Here is a 10,275-nt window from a genome sequence, read left to right as displayed (position 1 = left end):
CCCGACTCGGCCCCGCCCCACAATGCCGCGCGCCGCGTTACGTCACCCGTCCCCGCCGCCGGGGTGGAAGGGGCGTGGTCACCTGGCTGTCGGGCCCTAGTGCGGTCCGCTGCGCGCGGGTCCCGGATTTCTGCGGTCGTGTGTCCCCTTGAGTCTCCCCAGAACTGCCGGGGGGCTTCCACCGCACGCAGAGGAAGGGTCCTGAGGGGCTAGGCGACCCCGGGGCCCCTCTCCCGACTCCGCAGGCTGGCCGGCCTGGCGGAGCCACCCCGTGCTGCCCCCCGCGGCAGCCGTCGCCCCTGCACACCCCTGGCCGCACAGCCGCGACCTCCAGCCCGGGGAAGGGCGGTGCTTCCCGGCCTGGGAGCCCCGGGCCTCATCCTGCGGCACCGCCGGCTCCACGGGCTGACTCAGCGGCCAGCGAGGAACACGCGCGTGGATTCAGCCCGCAGGGCGCGGCCTTTTTTGTCTGCCACCACGTTGGGACCCCCGTTCCACCTCGTGTCCCAAGGGCAGGGCCCTCTGACATTGCTGACCGGAGGGGCTCCTGCGCTAGTCCCCCAGCCCCACTTGCTTTTCAACGGGCCGCCCTCTGCAGATGTCACCCGCACCTGCGGCCGTTTCCCCCTGCCCTTGTGCGGACACCTGGAAACAGGCGCTGCTACGCGGTTTCCACGGGGAGGTCCGGTGACTTGGCTTTCATTTAAAAGTGCAAAGGTCTGCTAAAAAGGGGATCTCTGCGGTGACACAGCAGTTACGGGGCCGCGGGAGGGGCGGTGACTCAGTCAAACAACCCCCCAGTGACTCAGCCAGCCTGCATTTGGCCGTCACCCGCTCCTCGGGAGCACCTCGGGGCCGGGCATGGCGGGCAAGCGACGGGCTCCGCAGAAGGGAGGGGCAGGTTGCACGAGCCTGCTGTCTGCCCTGTCACTCTGGGCTCGGGAACTGTCCCCACGCCAGAAACCTGAGATGCTTATGCTCTCTTCCGATGGGTGGCCAAACGCCTGAGATTCTTCATGTTGCTTTAGCCCGTCCGCTCTCCATCCCCAATGCGGCCACTCTGCTTAGGCCTTATTATCTCCTTTTGTTATCGCAACAAATGCGTATTGAGCTGCAGCGGTCCCCATGATAAGGGCGAAGGTACGTTGGTAAGAGGGATGGTAAGATCCCTGCACACGCAGCGCCATGCAGAGAATCAGGGTGACACGAAGTGACAGGTGGAGCCAGGTGGGCAAGGGTGAACTGTGGGGCAGGCACGTCAGCAGAGACCTAAAAAATAAGAAGCAGCCTACTGGGCAAAGCCAGAGGTAAGCACTCCGGGCAAAAGTCCCCAGGCCCTGACCCATGTGGCTCAGTGGGTTGGGCGTCGTCTCCCAAAGCTAAGGGCCACAAGTTCGATTCCCCGTCAGGGCGCATGCCTGGATTGTGGGTTTGGTCCCAGGTCGGGGCATGTAGGAGAGGCAGCCAATCACCGTTTCTCTCCCACACAGATGTTTCTCTCCCTCTCTTTCTCCCTCCCTTCCCCTCTCTCCAAAAATAAATAAACTCTTTTTATTTAGGCCCTCAGGCAGGAATGAGTTTGGAGTGGAATGGGTCTGGAGTCCTGGGGAAAGAGAAAAGGCCAGTTCATCCACTGCACCCACGACGCTCCCGAATCTGGAAAGGCTGCAATGTACGCATCACTCGGGCAGCGGGCCTGAGCCATGCTCACCCGGGCGCACCCTGATCCTAGCAGGCGCCCACACTGGCTGAGCTGCCCTGCACGCCCTCAGTCCGTTTCAGCCCCAGTGAGAGAGGCCCGCCTTCCCGTCACAGGTGCTGCGGCTGGGCCGCGCAGGGGGCGGGGCCTGCTTGCTGCTTCCCAGAAGTGGTCGCCCGGCGTTAGGAGCCAGCAGAGCCCTGCCGGTGAGGCAGATGCTGCGGGGCGGGCGGTTAATGCCTCCTCATGCGGAAGCCTCAGCTGAGCCACTGGGGCGGCAAATCCGTTGTCGGATCCGCAGGAGCCTGGAGGACCAGGGGCCCCAGGAAGCAAACACTGGTCTGCACATCCCGTGGCCTCCAAGCACCCCTGTGGCCAACAGCCTGCTGGGTCAGCCAGGGGCCTGTCCCAGCAGTGCCTGGGGGGCAGCTCAGAGCTGTTTGGCCAGGGCCTGCCCTAAACCCCAGCCCCTGCAGCTGGCCTAGGGGTTCCTCCAACAGACCCAGGAGCCAGGGGGGGGGGGTTGGCTTCCTTCCTGCTCCCTGGGGAGTGCCCCTCCATTCTGGAGAAGGTCTGGTGGGAGCAGCTCCTCCTTCTCCCTGCCTGCCTGTGTCTCCATCCTCCTGCCTTCCCCAAATGGGGGATGGATGCCCCACCTACTCTGTGTCCTTCCCTCCACTACCCCCTTCACTCCCGGCTCCAGCTCCCTGCCGGTCTGGAGGCTGGGCTGGGTAGGTTTGGAGCAGCCGGCGGCTGAGGCTGAGGCTGAGGACAAAGCAGAGGCGAGGTCCCTGCTCCTGGCAGAGTGAAAGCCTGCGCTCGCCGGCCTCCTGCAGCTGGCCACCCGGCGTCGGGGAGAGGCCCCAGCACAGCCTCGCATGCGAGCACGTTGTTGCCAGTGTTTGCTGAGCGTCCCCACGGCATGTGCCAGGCTGGGCAGCGGGAGAGCGAGGCGCCGTGCCCTGGCCGGCCTGCGGAGCCCGGGGTCAGGTGCTGAGGGAAAAGCTCTCGGTCCTCCAGGGATAGGGGACTCTGGAAGAGGGACATTCACACAGCAGGTCAGAAGGACCCGGCAGTTGGAGGTCCAAGCAGAGGAGCGGCAGGAAACAAAAGTACAGGACTGGACGCGAGCAAACCACACAGCAGCATCGGTCTCCAGTGGGGAGTGGAGTCCTCTCACTGCCAATGTCCCTGGGCGTGTCCAGGGGCAGCTCTGCGGGAGGGAGACCACGGTGCTGGGATTTCCTGTGCGTCTGAGGGTCTTCGTCCAGTGGGCGCCCCACCCCCGAGTCCAGGAGGGCCTGGGGGGGGGGGCGGGGAGGAAGAGGGAGGAGGGAGAGAGGGGAAAAGCCAGGTGGTAGCCTGCGTGCTCACCCCTCCCAGATCTACTTCCACCCCCAGCCGGGCACCGCCCCTGCCCCCAGCCTGGGCACCACTGGGCCTGCGTGAGGCCTGCAGAGTAGCTGCCGAGCCTGCGCCTGGCACCCCGATGGAATCGGGACCAAGTCAGGGCTACTGTAGCCCCACCTGCTCTGCTCTGCACCACAGGCCCCGCCCTGTCTGCTCTCCGGCCTCAGCTCTGAAAACAGTGGTTATCTGGGCCCAGGGTGTCTTTCCTTGAAAGAGGTCCACCAGCTGCTCCCTCAGACAGAGGGGAAAAGGCAGGGCTTCAGGTCCCACAGGGCAGGTGAGGGAGTGGGAGCTCCCTGGGAACAGAGGCCTAGTCCTGCTGGGTGACGGGTCCGCAGCGTTCCTGAGCAGCCCCTCGAGTGCAGCACCCGTCCCGTCTGATTCCTGGGCACAGCTGGAGTGGGGCCAGTCCCAGGCCTGAGCCTCAAGAAGGCCTGGAAGCTTTCATGTTTGTGCTTTGGGGACCCCAAGCTGCCATGTAAGAAGGACAGCTCCTTGCTGCCAAGGCCCAGCCCTGCTGGCCCCAGCCCCACCTTCCAGCATCCCCTGGGGCTGCCAGGCCATGAGGGAAGTCGTGTTGGATGACCCAGCCCAGCTCACAGAGCCATCAGTGGGCCCGGGTGTCCCCAGATGAGGACTGAAGCTCAAGTGCAGGCAGCAAGGGCACAGCGAAAGAAAGAGGGTCACGTCCACTCCCGGAGTCGTGCAGTATCGAAGAAAAGGGGCCGGGCTTCCCCCAATATGTGCACGGAGACCGACCCGTATCCGGCGGTGGGTGGTCTGAGCAGGGCAGGCCGGGCTGGGAGGGGGTCTGAGTGAAGGATGTCCCTACTGAAAGGGTGTCAGGGTGCCCTGACCAGCGCTGTGACAGAGATCAGGGCCCGGGGCCTGCGACCAGGGACCTGTCCCAGGAGACTGACACTCTGCACTGGGACCTCCCCCTCAACATTTCGTTATGAAAGTATTCGAACATACAGGGAAATCACATAGCGAACAGCCACGCACCCACCCCTGCTCCATCCCTTTTCTCGTGATCCACCCTTTTCTCTGTTGTTGGATGCGTTTCGGAGTAAGTTGCAAACATCAATACGTGTCACCCCCAAACGCTTAGCATGCATGTGGTTAAGAGTTGAGTATTTGTTCGTTTTTAGAAAAAAATTCACACAACATGAAATGCACACATCTTTTTTTCTTAAGTATGTTTTATTGATTACGCTATTACAGTTGACCCTGTTTTTCCCCCTTTGCTCCCCTCCGCCCGGTACCCCTACTCCTTAAGGCAATCCCCGCCCTTAGTTCCTGTCCATGGGTCCTGCTTGAGTTCTTTGGCTTCTCCACTTCCTACACTGTATCTTACACCCCTCTGTCTATTCTGTAACTACCAATTGTACTTATCCCTGCACCTTTCCCCCCACTTTCCCCCTTCTCCCTCCCCGCTGATAACCCTCTATGTGATCTCCATTGCTGTGATTCTGCTCCTGTTCTAGTTCTTTGCTTTGTTTGTTTGTTTCTGTTTTTAGATTCAGTTGTTGACAGTTGTGAATTTGTTGTCATTTTACTGTTCATGGTTTTGATCTTTTTCTTAAGTAAGTCCCTTGAACATTTCATATAATAATGGCTTGGTGATGATGGACTCCTTTAGTTTTTTTCTGTCTGGGAAGCACTTTATCTGCCCTTCCATTCTAAACAATAGCTTTGCTGGGTAGAGCAGTCTTAGATGTAGGTCTCTGCTTTTCATCACTTTGAATACTTCTTTCCAGCCCCTTCTTGTCTGCAAAGTTTTTTGTTGAGCAATCAGCTGAGAGTCTTATGGGAACTCCATGTAGGTAAATAACTTCTTTTCTCATGCTGCTTTTAAGATTCTCTCTTTATCTTTAACCTTTGGAATTTTAATTGTGATGTGTCTTGGAGTGAGCCACTTTGCATCCATCATAAATGGGACTCTCTGTGCTTCCTGGACTTGTATGTTGATTTCCTTCACCAAATTATAGAAATTTTTTTTCACTATTTTTTCAAATAGAGTTTCAATTTCTTGCTCTTTCTCTTCTCCCTCTGGCACCCCTGTGATGTGAATGCTGGACCTCTGAAAGTTGTCCCAGAGGCTGCTTACACTACCCTCATTCTCCTGGATTCTTTTTTCTTCTTGTTGTTCTGATTGGTTGTTGTTTGCTTCCTTAGGTTCCAAACTGTTGATTGGATTCTTGGCTTCATCCACTCCACTGTTGTTTCCCTGTAAATTGTTCTTTATTTCAGTTAGTGATTCCTTGGTTTCTAAAGAGTTCTTCTTTTTTTTAAAGATTTTATTTATTTATTTTACAGAACAAGGAGGGAGAAAGAGAGAGAGAGAAACATCAATGTGTGGTTACCTCTTGCGCCCCTCGCTGGGGACCCAGCCTGCAACCCAGGCATGTGTCCTGACTGGGAATCGAACTGGCGACCCTTTGGTTCAAAAGCCAGCACTCAATCCTCTGAACCACACCAGCCAGAGCTGAACCCGGGCTGCTGCCTGGATCTTTTTGATGCTGCTGAGGTCCTCACTAAGTTCCTTGAGTGTCCTTTGAACTCTGCATCTGACAGACTGCTTATCTTCATTTCGTTTAGCCCTTTTTCTGGAGTTTTGATCTGTTCTTTCATTTGGGCCATGTTTCTTTGTCTCCTCGTTTTGGAGGCCTCCCTGTGTTTGTTTCTGTGTAGTAGGTAGAGCTGCTTTGACTCTGTGTCTTGGGACTGTGGCCTAATGTAGTAGGTGTCCTGTAGGGTCCAGTGGCACAGCCTCCCCTTTCACCCAAGCTGGGTACTCGAGGTACGTCCTTCATGTGGGCTGTGTACCCCATCCTCTTGTGGTTGAGCCTTGGTTGCTGTTGGCAGATCAATGGGAGGGATTTATCCAGGCCAGGCAGCTGTAAGGACTGGCTGGGACCACTGACCGCCAACCTCTGCCCTCCGTGAAGGGTCAGCTGTGCAGGGGCAGGGTGGTGGTGCTCAGAAGTGGTCTGTAGCTGTCCACTGGGTGCAATGGTTCTGGGGTTTCCTGATGGTGCAGGTTAGGGTCAGCCCCCACCTGTGTTTTGCCTGGGGCCACCCTGCCTGAGCTGTAAAGCAATCTGAGGTGGCTGCTGCTTGTGCTGAGCTTGGAGATTCCCAGGTGAAGCCAAACTCTGAATCTAGGCTGGCCGCTGCTAGTGCCAGGCCCAGTGGGGCTCACTGAGGCCAGCTGCTGCTTGTTTGAGAGGATTTAGGAAGTTGGGAAGTGTGAGTCAAGACCAGCTGTTCGTATGGAAAAGCAGCTTGGATGTGCCTGTAAATTGGGTAGGGTGGAGTCTGGGGATCTCCAAGGCAGGTCAAACAGTGTTAGCCAGGTTGATGGAGTCTCAGATATGGTACCAGCTTGCTGGCTCTGTGAGGGGAGGGTTTAGAAAAAAGACAATGGCCTCTGCTTGCCTTGATGTCAGACACTTCAATTTCTCCCTGTATACCATTGGGGCTTTTCAAGTTGCTACCTGGTGCTGGAGCTCAGAGGGAGTAAGTCTGAGTATTTGAGTCCGTGCGTCGGTTCTTTAAGAGAAACTGCTTGGGGCTCCAGCACTTTCTTCCACCGACTCAATCCGGAGGCACGGAGTGGGCTGGTCCTTCACCCACGTGTGGTGGATAAAAATTTGGAAGGAATATCTTGGGAGCGAGGAGTCCCAGCTCCAGACCAGGCCCCCCAGCCCAGGGTTCCAGGCTGGGAAGATAAACCCCCATGACCTGTGGCTGTAAAAACCAGCGGGGGTTGTGGGGGTGGAAGAACCTGCCAGATTTTCACCACTTAAAGGACCCACACAGACTTAGAATGTATGCAAACTCCAGGGCAGGAGCTGGAGGGGCCCCAGTCGCATTCAGGAAGTGGGCAAAGTGGCTGGAGTTGGGGCGAGCACAGGGCAGACCTCCAGAGGCCAGACAAGCGGTGGTGTTCCCTCTGTGGTCCCCTGACCAGCAGAGCCTCGAAGCGGTGAAGCAGGTGTCCCTGCCCTGTACGATTAATAGTTGCCTTTGCCACATTTAAGAAACAGAAGATCAAAACCATGAATAAGAAAATGTCAAAAATACTTATCAACAACTGAATCTAAAAAACAAACTAAGCAAACAAGAACAGAGACAGAATGATGGCTACAGAGAGCGTTTTGATAGTTGCCAGATGGGAGGGTGTGGGGGAATGGGGGAAGAGGGGAGGGGATTAAGAAGTACAAATAGGTACTCACAGAATAGCCATGGGGATGTAAAGTACAGGATAGGAATGGAGTGGCCAAAGAACTTACATGCATAAACCATGGACATGAACAATGGTGGGGGGATTTCTGAGGGAGTTGGGGGTGCTGGGTGGAGGGGGGCAAAGGGGGGAAAATAAGGACGACTGTAACAGTATACTCAATAAAATATAATTAAAAAAATAAAAGCTAGTGAAAACATGGAAAAAATAAAAAAGTGAAAAAATGCCCCACCTGTGTAACTGACCGCCATGCAGAATGTGGCTGCCCCCCTTCCCACCTGCCGCCCCCGAAGGGTGTGGACTGGTCCAAGGACACAGACACGGGCCACTTCAGACCAGCAGATAGGCAGCTTTTCCCAGTTTTTGTACAAAACTAGCCACGCAGCTGCCAGGTCTGCCAGGGTCAGCACAGGCCACTCCTGGCCCCAGGCCGCACCCCTGCCCGCACAGCCCAGCTGCCCTGTGCAGCACCCGGCCTCCTCCCACTCTCCCTAGTAACATTAGACTCTTCTCATACCTGTCCTGGGTCCCCCGGGGCCCAGACCCCACCTGAGGTCCTGCGGTAGTTCCTGCCCCTTCCTCCTGCCCACAGACCCCAGACCTAGCTCAGTTTCCTGAATAGGGTGGCTCTCAATCAAGGGGAGCTAACAGAAAAGAAGGGAGGGAGGGAGGAAGGAAGGAAGGAAGGAAGGAAAGAAGGGAGGGAGGGAGGGAGGAACCAGTCAATCATGGGGGACAGTCCACATCCCCCCAGGTGCTGGACGTTGCCGGTCCAGACGGAATCCTGGTTTTCGTCTGCTCCTCCCAGCTCTCTGCCCTGTTCCCTTGTGCAGCACCCCGGGGTGTGGAGCTGGTGAGCTACCTCCACGCCAACGCTGGTCTGGCTCGCCAGTGAGGCTTGTGAAACCTCCCTGGCCCCGCGTCCTGCCTGCTTTTCTCCAGGACCTGCAGACACACCTGCTACGTAGGAAGTGCCATTGTGGACCGTGGTCACGCCAGTTTTTCTCTCTCGGCAGGTTTCTCGTCCCTGTGTGACTGGGTGGATTCACAGTCAGGTTTGGGCTGCTGCTCCTCTCCCGCCAGAGCTGCCTCTGTGTTGGCCCAGCCTGGATCACACGACTCCGGAACTGCCCCCGAGAAAGGGCACCTGTGGGTGGGAGGCAGGCCGAGGTGGCCTTGGAGGGTCCGCCAGGAGCAGCAGACACTCAGCCACTGGGGCAGCCGCCAGGTCACTGTGCAGGGGGAGGGCCAGGCACGAGGAGACCCGGGAGCGGGCAGAGTAGCCACCTGCCTGCAGGAAGGGCTCTGGGCTGTGCCAGTGTCCAGTCCCCTGACAGAGCGCCCCGCTGTGCCAGGTTCTGCTCAGCTCCGCAGGACAAGATGGAGGAGGAGGCAGGCCTGACCGAGGAAATGGACACGTGGCTACATCACCACAAAGGGCTAGAAGTGGGAAAACCCAGGCTTCCGGATTCCGCAGGTCAGCCCACCTCGACCAGGCCAGGCAGGTCCGTCTGAGCTGTGGGTGCCCTTGGCCTTCACCCAGTTTCAGCACCTGCCATCCCATATGCATGGACACCTGGCGAGCACAGGACACCCTCGTCCCTCATGTTGGCGCAAAGCACCTCCCACCCGTTTCCCAGGCCCTGCCCATTTTACAGATGGGAAAACCGAGGTTATGAAGGGGAAACTGATGGCCAGGCCTCGCTCAGACTACCAACTGGGCTCCAGCCCGGCGCCCGCCTGGCCGCAGTAAATTAACCTGAAGCTTCCCCTGTTCTCGGCTCTGGAGGGCAGATCCGGGAAGAGGCTTTCGGCAGCGCTTCTGGAAAGTCGCCTGCATTGATTGACTCTGGAAGCCGCTGACCCATCCGACATAAATCTTGTTCTTTCCCAGGACCGCCCGCCCACCCCGTCTCACCCCACAGTGCACTCAGTTGCTCCTGCTCTCCCAGCGGCTCCGAGTCTGCGCGGCAGAGCATCCCCGGGGCCTCGGGAACTGAGGAGCACACGCCAGGGGCCTCACCTGCAGACACTCCTCTCTCACCGTCTGGGGCCCAGGGGTCAGAAGCCAACCTGTGGGCAGGGCTGGCCCCCAGCGGCTCCGAGAGCCTGTCCCAGCCTCTCCCCAGCCTCCGGCGGCTCTGCGTGTCCGTGGCTTGAAGACTCCTGGCTCCGGTCTCGGCCCCCACCCCCACGTGGCCTCCCTTCCCTTTGGGTGCGTCTGTGCCCATCCTCACCCCAGGGTGCCCTCATCCTGACATCCCAAACATGATCGCCTCTGCAAAGTCCCGGTTTCCAAATGAGTCACCAGCCCAGGTATGAGGGGTTGGGGTGTGGACACACTTCTCGTGAGCCGGTGCGGTTGGTCCCTTCTGAGAACCAGCAGATGCCCTGCGTTAGGGGCGAATGAAGCACCTCAGTTACACGCCCAGATGGGCCACGGCTCTGTTCTCAAGGCCTGTGGATGGGGAAGGAGGAGGCATCCAGCCGCCCTTGGCTTGGCCAGGCAGATGCTGTGTGGGGCCCTGCCCCATGCGGGCCAGTCACTGCCCCACCTGTTCCTGCCCCCTCGTGCCTGGCCGGCCCCATTTAGGGCTCTCTGTGCAGGGTCACACACGCCGTGCCCACCTCTGCCCTGGACACTGCAGACCCCTGGGGCCCAGGCAGCAGTCCCGCCCGAGGTAACTAGTCAGCACAGCTTGGAACTGTCCGGCAGCCACAGGAACGGAAGGAAGAAGGAGGTGGTGGAAGACCTGTGTTAGGACGCGGTGGGGTGTTCTGATGGCAGACTGGTCTTCGGGTGTGTGCTGGGCAGCAGGGGCAGCAGGGGCCCAGGGGAGTCTGGATGCCTGTCTCCCTCATCCCCTCCCCCGGCACCTCTGCCCGTACTTTTCCACCCTAGGGCTGACTCTCGCAG

This window comes from Desmodus rotundus, chromosome 7 (assembly GCF_022682495.2).
Source record: "Desmodus rotundus isolate HL8 chromosome 7, HLdesRot8A.1, whole genome shotgun sequence".
In the NCBI taxonomy this organism is placed as follows: domain Eukaryota; kingdom Metazoa; phylum Chordata; class Mammalia; order Chiroptera; family Phyllostomidae; genus Desmodus; species Desmodus rotundus.
This window is presented reverse-complemented; position numbering follows the sequence as displayed.